We start from the raw sequence: 20,447 nt of genomic DNA on the forward strand, positions 1-20,447 counted from the left end.
TGTCGATGATCTACAGATAGGTTTTAAATCATGTAACATTGCGATCTGCGAGCGACAGATACAGCTCACATTAAACAAATTATTTAAATGGGCGGATGCAAATGGCTTTAAAATAAATTGCCGCAAAAGTACGTGTATGCTCTTTTCAAGCAGAAGAGGCATAACACTAGTGCCGAAACTCACCATCAATCGAGAGCAGCTGTGAGCAGCGAACACAAATTCCTGGGAATAATTCTAGATTACAAGCTTACTTTCATCCCCCATCTCAACTATTTGAAGGCAAGATGTTTGAAAACGATGAATATTTTAAAAATTCTGTCTCGCACAACCTGGGGAAGTGATCGAAAATGTCTCCTAAACTTGTACAGGAGCCTTGTCCGTTCTCGTCTTGACTATGGTGCTATAATCTATCATTCTGCAACACCGAGCGCGCTAAACATCTTAGACCCTGTGCACCACCTAGGTATCCGCCTAGCGACCGGTGCTTTCAGGACAAGCCCTGCAGAAAGTCTCTATGTAGAATCAAACGAGTGGTCACTCCGTTTACAGATGTCATATTCCAGCTTTACATATTATCTGAAAGTAAACTCGAATCCTGAACACCCTTGTTACGCAATTGTAAATGATGTTTCCTGTGCCACACTTTTTAATAATCGGCCTACAGTCAGGCAGCCCTTCTCGCTCCGTATAAGGAATCTTAGTGAAGAAATGTCTGTCCCACTTTCAGAACACCATCTAATGCTTCCAGTGAAGCTGTCACCACCGTGGCAGTGGCAGCTCCCGGAATGTGACATGTCGATTATTGAAGTCAGTAAGCATGCTTCTGAGATGCACATTCGAATGCACTTCCTTGAACTTCGATCGAAGTATTCCTGCCCGGAGTATTACAGCGATGCATCTAAGTCACAAGCCGGCGTCTCTTATGCAGCAGTTGGTCCGTCCTTCTACGACCCTGGCATCTTGCATGCGCAGACAAGTATCTTTACGGCTGAGGCCTATGCATTATTATCAGCGGTGAAACAAATAAAACAATTAAAACTAGGAAAGTCAATTATATATACCGACTCTCTGAGCGTTGTTAAGGCGTTAGTATCGCTTAAAAAGCACAAAAACCCTGTAATTATTGATCTTTATACGCTCTTGTGCACTGTCTATGGATGTAATCAACGTGTCATTATATGCTGGGTACGAGGGCACAGAGGCATTGAGGGTAATGCGCTCGCTGACGAAATCGCCACATCCACAGCAAGAAAAGATTTGAACTGCTCCATAGGTGTCCCCGCCATAGATTTAAGACCTTTTATTCGCAAAAAATTAAGAGATCATTGGCCACACTTGTGGGACTCACAAACCTCGAATAAACTTCTCTTAAAGGGACACTAAAGGTTACTATTAAGTCAACGTGGACTGTTGAAATACCATCACAGAAATCTCGAAACGCTTGTTTCGTGCCAAGGAGAGACTTATTTTAAGAGAAAATGCGTTCTGAAGCGTCCGCGTACCTCTGGCGCAGTTCAAATCGCCCTCCCTCCGATCGAGGAGTACTGACATCATGGTCTCATAGTGACGTTGCGCCATCGGTGAGTAGAACCAACGTTACTGTAGAACGGCGTCCGCAGACGGCGCTACGTCTTTTCTGCGCAAAACGCAAACGCGCGGCCAGAAACATAGCCAAGACAGAGCCGACAGCAGAGCGAAAGCGGGAGTATGGTGGCTAGCGGAAGGCGAAACGAATTACGTCCCACATTACGTCCCACGGCACACGGAGAGTCCGTTTTCGTTAAACTATAGGCTGCGGCGAGCTCGCAGCGTGGTCGGCGGGGTCTGTGAGAAGTGACGAGCCTTTCCGCACTCGCAACAGGGCATAAAAAAGTGCGAATCGACGCAAAACTCGGCCTAGAAACGTGCTTCGCCACAGCCGACCCAGATGTCGTTTCCCGCACCGCCACCAGGCGCCGCTACTATACCTCAAGCTCCAGCGCAAGACGCCCATAAGCTGGTACTTCATTCTATGACGCAAACTTCGACGCTCGTCGCAATGGACCCTGACACCGACAGATTGGCTCGCGATGGTGGGCTCAACTTCAGCGATTTGAGCACCGACGAGCGCGACCTGCTGCTGAGGGCTCGCACTGCCGGCGTCGTTGCTTACGACGGCGGCCTCGACACCGGCTCTCCGGAGCGGGAAAGCAACGAGGGCTTCCCACGACATCACATGGACGTGGCATTCTCGCTGCTTGTTCCAAATGAAAGTTTCGCGAACCAGCGGAACCCTCACAGCACGACGCCATAACGAAAGTAGTGAAACTCCAAAGCGTGCTGCGCGGCGCAGAGTCGAGCGCGCAGAGTCGAGCGAAAACGAAACCTTTCGAACACCCATATTACTGAAGGGTAACGTCAAAATGTTATTTTTTCTTAGAATCGAATAGAAGTAGACAAGCAGCATTTTTTCCTGTCTTATAATCGAATGAAATGATATAGTTAATACGAGTAGTTGAGTATTAGCAACACAAATTATGAGGAGTCCTTTCGTCATCGGGCTAGTACCGGAATGTCGCTGGGGGGTCTCAAATCGTATCATGCATTTACCTGAATTGCTCGGTTACTAAAGCTCTGTTCGCGATTTTATTGACCCCCTAGACGTTCTAGAACATTGCTCTACCACTTTAACTTGAGTGAGTGTCTGCTATCCTTTAGTGTCCCTTTAATCAGGCCACATTTAGGCACCTCCCCATCTATAGCAAAATTGCGAGAGACTGATGTCGCGTTCTGTCGACTAAGAATAGGGCACACGTACAGTACACACAGCTTCTTGCTGACTGGTGAGGAACCTCCTACATGTGGTCGATGTGGTAAAAGACTGACGGTCATCCACGTCCTCGTGGAATGTAGGGAAACAGAACGCGAGAGAAAAAAGCACTTTCCCTTGGCGTATCAACACCACACCATATCCCATTACATCCAGCACAATTTCTCGGCTCGAACCCGTTATTCAACACCACATCAGTTTTACATTATTTAAATGACATTCAAACATTGCACATTATCCGACCAAGTGTTACGTAGTACGGCTTCTTAGCGGAGGCTGCTGCTGCGTTTGTTACATTAGCATAGCGGAAGTGTGATTACCGCCGAGCGGCTCCTACGGGAGCCACAGTGCAGCCTCATGATGCATCCGCGAGGTGGCGCTCGCCGTCGTTTACACGTCAAGCTGAGCGCATGGGAGGCCTATATGCCCGCGTTTTCAGCGCTTTTTGGGTCATTTTGAGTGGTTGCCGTACGCTGTGCGCTTTTTCTGGCTTGTTGAAAATGTGCATGTGATGAGCCGACGTAAAAGCCACTGTTTTGTGCCCGGTTGCACAACCGGGTACAAATCGTGCAAAGAGAAGCTGTCGCTTTTCGGTGTGCCCATGGACGCGGAGCTTTTTCTGAAGTGGCAGAGGAATATCCCAAAAGCTGACAAGCCCCTTGAACGGAACGCCGCTGTTTGCGAGCTTCATTTTGATCCTCAGTTTGTGTAACGTCATTTCGAACACAACATACAACGTGAGACGGTGCGTTTGGAAAGAAGCAGACCGGTCCTTCAGCCCGATGCCGTTCCAACGAAGTGAGCTGTTTGCTTTTGTTGAAGCACTGGAGGACTCTTTCACCATTTGGTTTAGCTGGAACAAGTTGCACAGAGATAGCATCACAGAGATTATGCAGCACATGCAACAAATGCCACACGTTGGCTGTGTTGCCCATAAGGAAGCACTGACAAGCAGTATTGTAAAGTTTTTCATCATGACACGTCTTCACTTCTACACAAAGTCTCTGAACAAAGACCGCACTTCAACAAGGGAGAAGAAAAAAACATTTGAAACTTAGCAGAACAACTTGAGCACCATGTGGAGATGCGCTTTCAGCTATGTCTTGTTGAATTTTCTCTGAAGTGTGTTTTGTATATTACTAATCTACCTGAAACTAATGTGACAATTAAGAAACCTCTAATTACCATGAATTTTGTTATCAGGTGAATGATTTATTGTTCCGTGTAAAAGCAATAAACAGGTCCATCAGGAATGTACAGTAGGGACCATATGTTTTCCACTTTTATTTGTATGAAACTAATCACATTATTTGGACGAATCCAGCACAATACTTATTTTACAATTAAATAATGTTCTGAGCTCAGGGAAACGTCTAGTTATAATTTCATACGCATTGGACATCCACTTTAGTTTAAGCCATTTCTTCAATAAGAATCAATTATCACGAATGCGACTGCATTCATGCTGTGCAAAATCTTTGTGCATGCATAGAACTAGTGTAAACGACAAAGATTTTTATGGCAAAAAGTACGAGTGGGCGAAAGATCCCATTCACGTCCATAGCACGCGATGGTTGCATTTGGCAGTCTTCTGAGCGGCAAAGTTGAATCGCGATAAAAAGCGTCACTGTGCAGCGCATCGCTACTGTGCTCGGGCAGTAACTAAAGCGCAGCTGCCGTGGCAGCAGTGAGCAAGTTTTATCGAACGAAAACTGATTAAAGGTGGAGATATACTAATGTATTGTCACTGCCATTGTAGCATGCAAGTGAACGCATTGCAGTCCGGATATAATAATTTCTGAACCGAAAGAATCATTGCAAATTCACGTTTCCAGCGCGAAACGCATAGCACGCCCGTAGGAAGCGACGTGTAAGCAACCGCCAGCGCCGCCTCGCGGTTGCATCGCGGAAGCACACGCGAGCGGCCACGCCTTCGGTACACTTCCCCTATTCCAGCCACTGCATAGCACGTGTCTCCAGGCCCTTGCATTCAAGGGCTCCGGTGAGACATCTGTGCTGCGTTCACTACATGTTTTGTTTCATCATCCACGTGTAACATGACAGTTCCATAGTTCACATCTCTGGTCATTGTCATTCTTTTAATACTTATTTATTTTACGCAATCCAGAGCGACTGATTTTAGGCCTATTTACAGCCATGCTACAGTGTACTAGAATTCTAGTTCACTGTAGCCATGCCACACCCACCATTCGAAGTACATTTCTTCTTTCACCATGTGTATGGCGCTCTTTGGTCATATCTGGCCCTTGCGCCATAAAACCCCATACATCATCATCATCTTTTATATTATTACTAATTTAGTTATGTATTGCCGACTGCAGCAATATTTTTACGATCCACACCTGTTTGTCCAGAGGGCTCCACCTGCGAGGCGCGATTTGGGTTAGTAAGATCTTGATGAGGCATTTTCATGAGGGCTAGTTGGTTGGCTAGCTATTTCTTTTGCCGACAAGGAAAGAGAGGGAGCACTTACACATTTATCTCCTTCCTTTCTAATGTAATAAGCCTCTATTACTTACCTTTCCCTCTGACCTTTTCCTTTCCCTACGATTTTTTTTTTTTCAAATATGGGAATGCGATTTGGGGCTCTACTAGGTGGCAGGTACCACCACGCCGTTTCAAAGCAGTTGCTAGACATCCGTTCATATCACGTGCCGATTCTTGCTGGCTACCATGCTGTCTTTTTGAACAAAGACTCGAGTATAGCCCTTGCGTTGAGTTGCTTATGCGTTCACTGTCCCTACTGTGACTCTTGGCAGCGAGTAAAAAGCAAAAGAAGTAAAAAACATGAGTGCTTTCGAAGACCAGAACGTCTCTCCGAGACGCACACCCGGGGGACTACTCCCCGAGAAGCCGTCGACTACGGTACCACTCCAGCTGAACCCACTGCCAGATCTTCGGTGTGAAGCTCGCTCACGGTTTGAGGGCCTAATGGAACAATCCTGGGTGCTTTTTGCCACCAGCAGCATCATGTCGCAACTGTTGGCGTCATTGCCTGAAGACAGGAGAGCGACAATGCGGAGTCAGGATCTCGCGGCCACAAGGCAGACACTGAACGCAGCTCTACGGGAGCGCTTCCGCAGCAGCAGAAGGCAAATGAGTGCCCGACAGCGTACGACACCGTACCGTGTACGCACGACGCCGGTGTCGCCTAATAGCAGTAGCGTTTCAACGCTGCCCGAAGGCACTGAAATAGCGGCAGGTGCATTTTCCCGGCTTTGCGGCAGCGGGGACATAAAGCCGTTGGCTGCGCTCGTGGACAGGCTTTTGATGCCCATCGCGCAGCACGATTCATCAAGCGAGCCCGCCACGCCCAAAGCAAGCCAGCACACCTCCGCCCTCGCCACAAGGCTTGAAGAGAGTTGTGAAACCTCACGTAGTCAACGTGAGTTGAGCGTAAGTGGCTTCTCCGCGATGACCGTCGGCGACAGGACCGTAACTGCCACTATCGACAATGCCGGTATGTTGGCTGAAGAGCACTACCATGCCGATGACGACAACCGAGAAGACTGCTCAACCAGCGAGGACGTGTTCTGCATGCGCGACATTTACCGGGACCTCAGTTCGATTTGATTCCCTCTTGTCTATCGATTGATGATGCAGCCTTGCTTAGGCATTGAATAAAAGACTATAAATCTTTCTCTTGCTATTTTTTTGCATACGTCCTAACTGGTCATAAAGTGTTGTGCCGACCTTACAGTGTGAGGGCTGGTCATCCAAATCTTTTGATTACACTAAAACCACTAGGACGTACAGCGTGCCGCTGATAGATGGTTTGAGCTGGTCTAGTTAGAAATGATTGGACTATGCTAGTATGCAGCTGACATCACTGGACCCAGTTCTTGGAATAATAAGTTGGGCACACATCATACTTAGAGACAAATTTTTAAAGAATATTATAATGAATTTCAGATGTGGAAGGGGCATCCCCATTATTAAAGCCAACCAGTGCCGCAGTTTTCCTTTTTTTATTATCACCGTATATTAACCAGCCATACAGCATATCCTCTTTAGGGAAGATATGTTGCTAATAAGGACAACTCGTCTTGGTGGCTTTGGCAATGCACTGCTAAGTTCAAGGGTGTGGGATCAAATCTGGGTCGTCGTGGCCTCATTTCGATGGGGGCAATAAGTACACACAATACAATTGCTGCTGGGATGCTTGCCTGTAGAATTTAATGTGGGTGTGCAAGTTATGTATGACGTGTATGTCCAGCCCCATCATTTCTGCCTAGAGGAACAAAGCATTGGGCCTCAGAATGAAGAAGCACGTGTCGAATGCAAATTTCAGTTTTGAAGAACAATGCTAAAGATGGAGAGAGAGCTTTTTATTGCAAAGCACATGTCTGCTGGGATGTGTGTAGTTGGGCGCATGCTACTCCAATGAGAAATTAAAAGGCCCCGATAGGGGGCTCAAGAAAGAAAGAAAAACAGACGTTAAAAACATTGACTAGGTATGCAAGTGTGAAATAAAGTTCAATATAAATATAACCCTTGAAGACCACACCATATAATTACCACCGAAAATGTTTATTTTCCACCTAAATGTGCGACATACATTGCAACTGCAGGAAAGAAAAAAATTTTTGTGGTAACAGCAATAGGGGAGCAACACCAGGGAGAAAACTGGAAGTGCGCTTCTCCCCATGTTATCTATGGCTTCATTCGGAACTTGTACATATAGCTTTCTATCACATGTCAACCTTAGGTGTACACTGCATTTGCTTCATGTTATGTGTGTGAGGATGCATGTAGTCCGAGATCTCACGTCGGTTGTCTCCTCTGACTGTGCTTTCAAAAGTAAGCAAGCCATGTGGCAAACTTCTTCCTCATCCTCTGTTCCTTCTCGCAACCAAGAAAATGAGGCTGGCTGCCTGTCATTCAGTGTCGGCCGAAGACATTTGGTCAGAAACTCTCTAGTGAAAACCGAAACTCGGCAAGCAAGAAATTTTATTATGGCGACGCTGTATATGACTAGGGTTCCCTGTATTTTTTTCTCGGTCAACAAAGTCTATCATGATCAATGGCTCATACAACCGTAAGCAAGCAAGAAATGTAACGGCTCATAGCCCAGTAAGGCAGAAGCTACAAGCCGTCGGCAAACTGAAGCGAACAGTGCTTACATTCTTTGGAATCGTGCATACAAGACACAGAACAATGTGTTGAAAACTGTGATCATCAATGGCTCATTCCCTCGTAGTCAAAACAAATGCAGTGTCTCAAACCCCTGTAAGGCAGAGGCTACAAGCACTCAGCAAAGTACAACGAACAGTGCATACACATTCGCAGGGATCAAGCATCCAACATACAGAACTGCATACGCTTCAAGAGAGAATGAGCTCAAAAAAAGCATCCAAACCACATAATTGATGATAAAACCCTCGTGATAGCAATGCGCAGCACGTAATGCTCCCCACAAACATTTCCGGTAAAGGTTCGATGCCGGCTTTCGACGTGGTGTGTGATGTCCGTATCCTTTCGTATATAACACAACCAGCCTAGCAACTGATTTCGGTGTAGCTGCGGCACTGCTATGAGCAGTGGTGTGATGTCAAAATTACGATTACTCCCATTCCTACCTTTGCTCTGACATAGCACTACTACCATTACTCTACAGCCATGAATCATTGCATACCACTCGCAGCACTTGTAGCGGTGGTTTTCAACAGCTTTGCTGGACATACACCTTCACAGAGTGGTATGGCTCACAAATTTTTCATTAACCCTTTATAGAACAGTGTTGACAACACTCGTTCATAGAAAGTTAATGAAATGCAGCAAAATGAACAGCTAAAGGAAAGCAACACGAATCTAGTACTGCACTTTAACTTTTTCTTTAGGCTTTCTTTCTTTACAGCATAAGGCTGACTACTTTGTCTCACTAAATCTGTGCATAATTGCAATAGTTATGGGTCAGATCAACCAACCACATGGGCAGCTACATGGTTTGCCTACAAAGTTTGCCTTTTATACTTCGAACGTAAAAATGAATGAAACAACAATTTTTGAACACATTTCCATGTTAAGGTTGTAGAAATCAAATTACTTCCAAGTAAGCATTGCGATATCCATCCCTTTTTGAAGGATACCATTCTGCATGAAGCATGGATGCATGCTGATTGGCCAAGATGACTGGGTTTTGTTTGTTCCATCCACTTCAATTTTAAATGCTTCGACTGGATTGGCTAGATGCTTGGGTGATGAACTAGGTGAATTTTAATTGTGCTTCCAGTACTTACAGCAGAACTGCAGAACATTGACTATAGCACTTTGCTTGGTGCAACTTTTTCAAAATAAACACAGAGCACAAAAGGAAATCTAAAAGTTATTATTGAATCACAATGTTCATTATGTGTTGGAAGTCAATGCTTTGTTAGCTGTTGGTGAGCTGCACATTACCTGAAGTGTTTCATTCATTGTCTTGTTCTTCTTGCCCGTCTTTACTGCAAAAAACAAGTGAGAACCTTCTATATGCAAGGCGCAGGAACCACCAGAGACCTTGCAGATAAATGTTGAGTGTAAGTCCTGTCACCTGCAAAAGAACTGAGTCAAGGAAGGACAAAGTTAGATGCATATATTGAGTATCTAAAAGAGCTCAGAGGCTGGTGAAGCGATGTGGTGCTTTTCAAACAATAATGCATGAACTTGAACACAAGAAGCTTCGGTCTAAAGAGGTGCAAAAGATTTTGAAGCTCATTTCCACCACATACAGAGCTGCTTTCGCATAATGCTATTGGTACCATGAATGGCAAACTTCGCCTGGAGCTATTCCTTTGTATAATTGTAGCAAATGCATGCAAAGTTCAATGTATTACATTGAAGTACACATTGATAGAATGGTCTAGAGCAGCAGATAGCATGTATCTGTGTCAAACACACATGCCCTCTTGAACATTGCACAAATATGAGATGAGTCACAGGATGCTCCACTGAGGCTGGATGAGATGTCCTCCCAATTGGGCTTAATGAAAGCAATGTTACAGGATACAATGCTTTTGGGACAAAGTGTGCAGCCGCCTCCAGCAACCACCAATGCATGAATATCCTTGCTAATGCCATTGAGCATGCAAACTAAATGTGCCTCTAGGGTGCTTTCAACATTGATGATATTTTAGAATGAAACTGGCTGAGTTGACAAGGGAGAGCTTGGAAAAACTGACGTCAAGAGAAGTGGCTTCTGTAACAAACTTTATTAGGGTTGTTTGAGACACTGTAATGGTCACGTTCTGGTGCAGACCTCGGTAGATTTAGCCCGACTCAATACTAGTGTTGAATTCCTAAAGGATGAGGGCAATGAAACTTCATCCTATTGCATGCTTTCTACTTCTATGCTATTCAGTGCATGCTTAGAGGGAGTATACCGGCTATCACATGGGGAAGGATGAGGAGTTGGGACCAGCGGCAAATATTTGAGCAACCTGCAGTTTGTAAATGATATTGACCCGATAAGCAACGCTGGTTATGATTTGTAACAAATGATTGGGGACTTTAGCCGACAAAGTTTAAGAGTTGGGCTGAAGGTTAATTTATGCAAAAGACAAATATTGTATGCTCAGTAGCCTCAGAAGAAAATGAGAATTCATGACTGACAGTCAGCCTCTAGAATCTGTGCAACAGTATGTCTATCTAGGCTACTTATTTGCTAGGGACTCTCATCGTGAGAAGGGAACTTACACAATAATAAAGAAGAAATGAGACTTCAATGATGCCTTCAGCTCTGAACTTACTGCGACAGCAGCATTTTCCCACAGTGAAAATGAAATAACAGTGCTATGGTTGGTGTCTTATGATATGTACATAAAAGCATCCAAATTTCTTCATATAATGAAGTAATGATTCAGATAAGTTTGAAGAAACAAATTTATTTTTCGTTTTCAAATTGTTTCACCACTGTAATGTGAGCTTTGTGCTCAGTGTAATGAGTTGTTATAAGTTCAGTCATATTTTGCGATTATTCCATTTCGCAGGACGACGGCCAGAAAATGACCTGTGTCAGCTGTATGGTGTTTGAAATGGGGTGCACGATATGTCTGCATCCTGTCTGAAGTTCCAGCATCAAAGCATGTTCGTCTGTTAGCCTCGGTAAGTCATTTTGAAAATCCTGTCTGGGGATTGTTGTTCCTGCTGTTCACCTGAGTGTTGTGACCCATACCCACAGTGGGAGACTGGCTGCCATGAATTGGGTGGTTATAAAGAAATGGATAAGGACAAGGGAATTAACAACTCAAAAGTTGAAATTTACAAAATTAATATTGTAGGGTGAGGAAAAAAGTAAGGTAAGAACACAATTAATACCTTACCTGCAGAAAAAGAAAAAAGAGGTTGCGGCACATATGGCAGGCATTACCAACTCAGGACAGGCAGTTTACCACTGCCCTTCAGTCGAAACGTGCACAATCACCGAAACTGAATAGGGCTTAAGCCGTTGCCTTCAGGCTCTTACAGATGAGATCGTACCTCACCCCCAGAGCACTGAGTTACATAGACCCCAACTTCCTGCAGTCGTGCTTCAAACGTGGTCATGCATGCTGCTCCTTCAACCACATGCTCTGGCTATGCCTGTATAATGTGGGCGCCGAACTTCAATACAAGTCCAAGTGGGACACCTTGCTGAAGAGCTCGGAATTCACGCATCAACTATAGCACGTCCAGAGGGCCTGCGACATCACACAGAGTCACCAACTCCCGGTCCCGTCGTGGGCGGAACTACCAACTTGATTGGGGAGCTGAAGTCATGTTTCTCAGGCCACTTCAGTTAGGTTCTTGTGAATTGTCAATTACTGCATTCTACTGGTACAGAAACTATAGAACTGCATATGTTCTATAGTTTCATTACCATATAGAAACTAAATGGTAGTGGAACATTACCTATAGGCATAATGTTAATGAGACAAAAAAGCTGATGTGCATATTCGAGAGCAACCGAGGGTAACCGAGTCTAGTTGGTATTAAGAGGAAAGAAAGGGAGCTAAGCACGACATATAATGCATAAGGCAGGCAACCAATAGTCTGTTAGAGTCAAAGAATGGGTGCCAACAGAAGGGAAGTGCAGTCGAGTAGGGCAGAGAATTAGGTGGTGTAATAAAATTGGGAAATTTGCAGGCCTAAGATGTAATGAGCTGGTGCAAAGCTGGAGTGAATTGGAGATCTCTGGGAGAGGCTTTCATCCTGCAGTGGGCATAAATAGGCTGACGATGGTGATGCTTGTTACACAACAACCCTTAAGAACTGTTTGGGAAGAGTAAGCAACATTGTGGATCGTGTGAACATTCAGGTAAAATGGACCTGAAAATAAAGGCCAACAAAGCTTTCTTGAGGTACAAGAGCCTTTTCTTGAGAAACAAGCTGCGAAAGGCACACTGTGAATACAAGGAACAAGAAATTGAAGGCCATCTTGTTGTAAAAGCGAGCATCCTAGACATTAGGAAGTCTACGCTTGTGTTGCTGGTATTTAAGGGTGCAGACATAAAGGTAGCATTTGTTTTCAATAAGTTTTACCATCTGCCTTAAAGCAATTCACACACTTACTCATGCATATGGCTCCCATGAGAATAGAAAAGCATTGTTTTCAAAAACATCTCTGGAGAACAAAAAATGTATTTGGCATTTTAAATACCTGAAGGCAGAGTCGCTGATAGCAAAAGAGAGAACTGAAATTTAAAGGCCCGTCTGTATGCATGCATAGTGCTATGGCATTCTTTGTTGTAGTGGTGATAAGGGGACTCCTGAGGTACCTTTTACGCAAAAAGTCTCAAGACCATCCTGCAAATTTTCAGATGATTTAGGCAAATAATTACATTCAGGAGCAACCTATCTGTCAGTCCAAAAACACTACAAGTTGTTGCTCTTGCAAATAAAGATTCTACAATTCTGTAAATGCTTGCGACATAACTCAACACTTCAAATGTTGTCCAGTACGTGCAATGCCATCCACATTGAGTGACTTATTACGTCCCTGCCCAACGATCTGCAGCCCTGAACAATGGACAAATCCTGACTGCTTTCACATGAATGTTCGCCCAAGATTCCAACAGTTGTCACCAATGTTTCTCCAAGCATTGCTAGGTTTGCAGCACAAAAGCTTAATTAGAGCACATCATGTGATGAACTTATAAAGCTGTAAGAGCTTTACAGATAAATTAGCTTTCATACCTAACCCTTACAAAGAGGGCACAGTGTATAGTTAGGGCAGTGTATAGTTAGGGCACCTTTTCGATCAAACAATGGCCCTGAATCCCCAGCATCTGCAGAGCACTGGACCAAGGCGGCGGTCAGACCTGCAACGCAGTAGAGTGTGCCAAGAATCTCTGAACTCGGACAGGTTGTAACCCTGGCAACCTGTCAAACCCAAACTCTGACGGGTGATGCTAGCTCAGCAGGACTCTTTGAGGAACTATAAGGCATTGTTTGAGATATCATTGGCCTTTGTAAGATTAGAAGAACTGGTGAGGCTTATAACGTGCTGACTAACAGCCACATCTTCTGCTATGCAAGTCTCCCAGATAAGAAGCAATAAGGAGTAGCATTCCTAATCCATAAGGATATAGCGGGCAGCACTGACGAATTCTACAACATTAATGAGAGGGTAGCAGTAGTTGTAATCAAGCTTAATAAGAAGTATAGATTGAAGGTATTACAAGCATACGCTCTAACATTCAGTCATGAGGACGATCAGTCTCATGAAGATGGTTGAATTAGCGATGAAAAAAGTGCAAACTCAGTATATTGTAGTAATGGGTGACTTCAATGCCAAAGTTGGGAAAAATCAGGTTGGTGAACAAGCAACTGGCATCTACAGCGTTGATTCTAGGAACACTAGAGCAGAGATGCTGGTAGAATTCGTAGAAAGGAATAAGCTGCAAATAATGAACCCCTTCTTCAGGAAGCATAGCAACAGAAAGTGGATCTGGAAAAGGCCGAATTGTGAAACAAGAAATGAAATAGATTTCATACTTTCTGCCGATCCCAGCATAGTGCAGGATGTAGAAGTGATAGGCAGGGTAAAGTGCAGTGATCATAGGTTAGTGAGCGCGAGGATTCACCCCAATTTGAAGAAAGAAAGAGCAATATTGGTCAAGAAGATACAGGTCAACCTAGAGGCAGTAAGGGTAAAAGCAGACCAATTCATGCTGCTACTTGCAAAGAAATATACACCCTTAGAACAGAGAGATGAAGATGACATAGAGGTGTTGAATGAAAGCGTAACTAGGCTGGCTTCCGAGGCAGCAATTGAAGTGGGAGGTAAGGCACCAAAGCAACCAGTAGGCAAGCTCTCCCAAGTAACAAAGGACCTAATAAAGAAAGGGCAAAGAAAGAAAGTGTCCAACACAAGAGATAAGATAGAATTCGTGGAACTGTGAAAACTGATTGACATGGAGAAAATATGGGATATTCGAAATTATAACATGAGAAAGAGTGCAGAAGCTATAAAAAATGGACGCAGCATGAAATCAGTGAGAAGGAAACTTGGCATAGGACAAACCAAGATGTATGCACAGAAAGATAAGCAGGGTAATATCATCAGCAATCTCGACGGTGTAGTAAAAGCAGTGGAAGGACTCTTTACTGACTTGTACAGTACCCAGAAAAGCCACGATACCTCCATTCGAAGCAGTAATGAACAGTTCGCAGGGACTCCTTCTGTATCTAGCCATGATGTTACAAGGGCCTTGTAAGACATGAAATGGGGAAAAGCGGCAGGAGAAGATGGAATAATAGTCGATTTAATCAAAGATGGTTGAGACATAATGATCGAAAAACTGGGAGCTCTCTATACGCTGCGTCCACGCCGACGGAAGCGCTACTGGTGGAGACCTTGCTCAGAGCTCGCGGAAAAGTAAGCAGCCGTCCACTGTGGTTGTCTGTGTCATCGTTCGTGTATCTCTGCTTAATTCACTTTTCCGGTGTGAAATAAGTAACGTCCGTCGCACGTGTGTGGTGGCCGAAACTTCAAAGCATATCAAATAATAATTGCTGCGTGGTGGGGTGCACAAACACTTACAAAAACTCACCGCCGACACGGATTTATTCATTCCCCACGAGGCCTCATGAGCGGGAGTGACAGAAACAATGGATCGCCGTCGTTCGGCGTGAAAGGTGAGCCCCTTCCTCATTTTCTGCGTTAATGGTTGCTTCTTGCTCTCACACTTTCGTTCTGCCATCTGTGTGTGTACCGCACTCGATCATGTTGATACGGGCAAACAACGAAGTTCATCACGACCTGCCCATGTTTTGATTCGGTTCGGCCGCAGGGCAGCATGCTGGTTAGAGGCGTTCCCCGCTTAGGTTCCGAGTGCCGCTTGTCGCATCATTACCATATTGCTCTTGCTCAGGCGCACAACTGCATGAACTCGGCGTGTTGTGCGGTAAAACTGCTGAACCTCCTTTCAAGCACTGATTTTGTTGGGTTTATGTGGCCTGTTAAGAAGCTTTAGCTCGGGTGCTCGTATCTAAATACATGTGAAAAGAGAACTCGTTTTTCTCGGCAACCATTGCACCAAATGTGGCGAGGTTTGTTGAATTTAAAAGAAAAACTGAAATTCTAGTGACTGTTGCTTTAGAATTTCCATTTAGGTCGTCAATCTTTTAAATGAAGAAAGTAGCGAAAATTGAACAGTTTACAACTCTGTAGCTCGGCAACGCACAATGGTACCACAATTCTGTGAATTGCAGCTAATAGTACATCTAAAGTGGACAAAATTGATATGTTACATATGAATGTCAAAAAATTTCTAATTTGAATATAGAGCTTTACAGAGCCCTTGTACACAATGTAACAAATTTACATAAGATATAAAATGACATCTCGTATTGGTCCACTCTTAATGATCTAATAAATGCCGTTTACAGAACCGCGATGTCTGTTTTCACACAGAGCTATTAATTTGTAAACTTCGTGCTTCTATTTTTTTTAACTTTCGTATTTTTGGAAATTATTTAAATAAAATTCAGGCCCGAAATCGAAATTCCGCTTCCAGCAATCAGTAGAATTTAACTTTCTCTCTCAAGTGCAGCAAATTTCAATAAATTCAATCCAGTGGTTATCTCAGACAAGCATTTTTCCGTTTTACATGCATTTGAATAGGTGGTACCAGTTAGGGTGGTAGAAACATTTATTGCCAATGATATGAATGGTGGGGGCAAAGCCCCCTACATGGCACTTGGGTGCTCTCTTACTATGAGAAGGCACCCTTACAAAGCGAAGGAGAGCCCTTGAAGCGCAATCCTTCTTACTGCACTGGAGATGATCGGGCACTGGCCTTAAGCGAAAGTGCAGGTCAGAAGAGTCTCCCAGTAAGACACCGCCACGGCAGGTGATGGGGGATGAGGGAAGGTGGGCCATGTGAGGAGGGTGTGTAGGAAGTCTCTTGGTTTGGCGCAAAGTTTGCATGTTGAGTGGAGTCGGTCTGGGTATCGGGCATGTAGCAGTATGGGGCATGAAGCAGTCCGAGTTTGTAGTCGTCGCCAGTGTGCGGCCTGCTCTATGGTGAGGGATGGGCCTTGGGGCGTGTTTTCCCTTTGTTTGTCCCGGTATTACGAGCGAATATAACGGAAGGAGAGCACGCACTCCCCAGCCCGTAGAGAGGGCTCGGGTCCCACTGCCTGGAATGTTAGACCTCGGGCCAAAGAGTGAGCCTCCTCGTTGCCGGGGAGGCCGGCATGTGCTGGCGTCCAGATTAGGGTTATGCGGCGCCGAGGCTGCCAGAAGCGTAGTAAGCACAGAGAGGTGCGGGATATGTAGCCATTGGCATAGTTGAGAATGGCGGATTTGGAGTCAGTGATAATTTTGGTGGCAGATGTAGAGATGAGAGCAAGCGCGATGGCTGCTTCTTCTGCCTCTGTGGTGGAATTGGGGATGATTGAGCTGGAGGTTAGGAGCTTTGCTTGGTTGTCGGCTACCACCAGGGCCATACGGGAGTCTGATGTATATTCCGCTGCGTCCACATAGACCACCTCATGGTCCTCGCCATACTGTTTGTGGAGGGCCCAAGCCCTTGCTATTCTGCGGTTCCCGTCTCGCTCAGGATTCATGTTCTTGGGGACAGCGGGTATGTTGAGGTTAGAGCGGAGGATAGGAGAAAGGGGGACCTCCTCGGTAGGGTGTGTAATTTGGATTAGGCTTGATTCGGATAACCGAGTGCGGCCAGCCTCTGAGTTAGACAGATGGGATATTTGTGCCGTAAAGATGGCTTCTCTGAGTTCCTCAAAGGTGTTGTGGACACCGAGCTTGAGGAGTCAGTGATTGGATGTGCTGGGAGGAAGGCATAGAGCTGCTTTCGTGCAACTCCGTAGGAGCGCGTTTACCTGAGCTCTCTCCTGTTGAAGGGGTAAGTACGGAAGAGCATGTGCGGTGCGGCTTATTATATAAGCCTGGGTGAGACGAGGCGTGTTTCCCTGGCGTAAGCCAGCCCGGTGGTTCGCTATGCGGCGAATCAGTCGGGTGGTCTGTTGAGCGAGTGTTTGGAGAGTCTTTATGACTTTATGCCATGAGAGTGGATAACTAGCCCTAGCACTCAGATCTTGTATACTAGTGGGATGGGGTGTGTACCTAGCATCAGAGTGGTGGGAGGAATGACTGAATCATGTTGCCTGTGGCGGTAGAGAAAGAGCTCCGATTTTGCGGGGAGCAGGTCAGGTCACGCTCTCGTACATATGTCGATGATGGTTACTGCCAATTGTAGGTGTTGCTCTATTTCAGCATCACTGCCTCGGTTTGTCCAGACAGTGATGTCGTCGGCGTAGAGGCTGAAGTGGATGTCAGGGATTTGAGCTAGTTGTTGGGGTAGGTGAAGGAGTGCTATATTGAATAACATAGGGGAAAGAACGGCTCCCTGGGGCGTACCTCGTGCCCCGAGTGTGATACCTGGGAGGCGGTGGTCATCAAAAGTAAGTGTGGCTGTGCGGTGGCTGAGGAAGTCTCGGATCTAGTTGTACATCCTGGCGCCGACTCCTAAGGTTGTAAGGTTTTGTAGGATAGCCGAGTGTGTAACGTTGTCGAATGCCTTAGTTAGATCCACACCTATGATAGCTTTGGTGTCGGTTTGGGAATCTAGAATGTGATGTTTTAGCTGTAGGAAGACGTCCTGTGTGGAAAGTCCAGAAGGAAATCCAAACATGCAGGTGGGCATCAGATCATTGCTTTCTAGGTAACGGCAGAGCCTGGTCTGGAGTACGTGTTCTATCACTTTGCCCACCGAAGATGTCAGAGAGATGGGTCTGACGTTAGAGGTGAGCAGAGGTTTCCCGGGTTTAGGTATGAAAACGACTTTGGCCTCTTTCTATTGCAGTGGGACAGTGCCCTTTTGCCAGCACCCGTTAAAGTATTCGGTAAGGGCCGTAATGGATTCGGCGTCAAGATACCGGAGTGCCTTGTTATGTACCACGTCTGGATCAGGGGTTGAGGACGTGTTAAGTCTCTGGAGTTCAGCCTTAACTTCTGCTTCTGTAATGGGTTGGTCGAGGAAGTTGTTAGGGGGGCCTGCATAGTCGGGGTATGTTAAAGGAGGGTGTGTGGGGAAGTACAGACTTCGAAGTTCTTGGAGGAGTTCCAATGGAGGTGTATCAGAAGTATGTATGAGTTTGGTGAGGTTGTGTCTTTGTGTAGTCTTAGACTGTGTGGACTCTATTAAGTGTCTAAAGAGGTTCCAGGTCTGAGGTAAACTTATATTGCCATCTAGCTTGTTGCCTCGTGACTCCCAGTTTTGTCATGAAAGAATTTCTGCGTGTGTCTCTATCTCTTTGTTGAGACGGGCGAGGCGGCGTCTAAGTGTCCGGTTTCAACGCTGCCTTTGCCAGCATCGTTCTAGGCCTGCTCTAGCTTCCCATAAATGTAGGAGGCGGGAGTCAACTGTGTCGCTGGGGTAGTCCTCCCATAGGGGATGAGTTATGGATCGGACAATACTTTATAGTTTGAACCACTCGGTGATGTCCTTGATGGGGGCGGAGGTGCAGGCTGCTCTACATGATTGGAAAGAATCCTACTTCGTGAAAGTGGAGCCTCTGGGAGGTCTGTGGGGTAGTTCAATGTTTAAGAGAATTTCGATGATGCAATGCTCACTACCCAAATTCTCTTATGTGTTGCATCATGTGGCGTGAGGGAGGCGATGTGCGAACGTAAGGTCTGGAGTAGTGTCTCTACAGACGCTGGTTCCCATGCGTGAAGGAGAGGTAGGGTCGGTGAGTAGGGAGAGACCGGCTTGCTGCACTGCTAACCACACCTGACGGCCTTTCAGTGTGTCATTTGGGTAACCCCAGGCCGTATGCGGGGCATTAAAGTCTCCTACAATGAGTAAGGGGCACTTGTTTGCTATGTGCATCGCAAGTGTAAAGAAGCGTTCGAAGTTGCTTTGTAGGCACTTTGGGTGGCTATATACATGTAGGATAAAGAGACTGTTCGTTCGAGCGTGTTGCGGCACAAGCTCAATTAAAAGGTGATCAATGTCTTGAATCGCTAGGGTATGGGAGATGGTGGTGATTGAGCGACTAACTAGAAATGCTACCCAGGAGAGTAGGGGGGATGTGGGCAGAATAGGAGTATAGCCAGGGAGGGTAAGTGAGTTAGAGGGTTCCTGCAGGGCAAGGATGTCGGGCCCCGTTGTGCAGAACAGCAGTTGGCGGACCATGACGCTTCTGGCGAAAGCCCCGGCAGTTCCACTGCCAGAGTGTAAGATTACAGTTTGGAGCTGCCATCATGAGAGTCGATAGGAGGGGAAGGAATAACGGGGGAGTGGGAGTCGTGAGTTATGGCAGGCATAGGGTTGTCCTTTCCTTCTGTTGCTTTAGCCTTCTTACGTCTATTTGGGGTGGAGTCCCGCTTCAGGAGGGCGGTTGAGTAAGAATTGAGCCGGCACTCAAGATCGCTACGACGGTCAGAGAATCGTTGGGTTAGCACATCTAATTGTTGGTTAAAAGCAGTATTGTCTTGTGTTATGTGGATTATCACGTTTCTGAGGGTTGCACATTCCTGGTTGATGTGAGTAATAGTGTCCTGCAATTTTGCCTCAAAGCAAGCAGCGAAGGACTGAAGCAGGGTTGGAATGCCGTCTCGTGAGGTAGTGGTGAAGGGAGTGGGTGCTGTGCATGGGGTTGAATTTGCAGAGGGTTCCATGTCAGCCTCCATTGCTAGCAAATCAGGAGATGAAGTAGGGTTGGAGGTGGGAGGCTGGGATGTGGCAGGAGCGGTTGCCGGTGGAATGGGAGATCCAGACGCAAGAGCACTTATCTGGGTTTCCAGTTTGGCTATATGTTGAAGGGCGGCGTCTTCTTTCCATGCCGCTGTAGCATCTGCTTTGGCCGCCGCTGCCTCCTCCTGGGATTTTGCAAGGGCGTGTTGTAGATCGGGAGTTGCTGTCATGGATGGCATGTGCTGGTAAGAAGAGAGGGCAGTGTCTCAGGCTTGCTTCCACGGCGCTGCCCAGGCTTGCTTGTGTTGGTTGGGCGACAACAGGGGAAAATTGTCCCCGGATGTGACCAATTCTTGATGCTGCGTTTGTGGGTTGCTCGGTTGTTTCGTTGTTTCCATGTCTGATGACGGTTTCATCCCTTGCACGATCCCGTGCCAGTAAGGTGAGGGCCCTCGCACAGAATGCACTTAGGTGTGCAAGGAGGTTCTTGTTGA

This window comes from Dermacentor albipictus, chromosome 5 (genome assembly GCF_038994185.2).
Source record: "Dermacentor albipictus isolate Rhodes 1998 colony chromosome 5, USDA_Dalb.pri_finalv2, whole genome shotgun sequence".
NCBI classification, from domain to species: Eukaryota; Metazoa; Arthropoda; class Arachnida; order Ixodida; family Ixodidae; genus Dermacentor; species Dermacentor albipictus.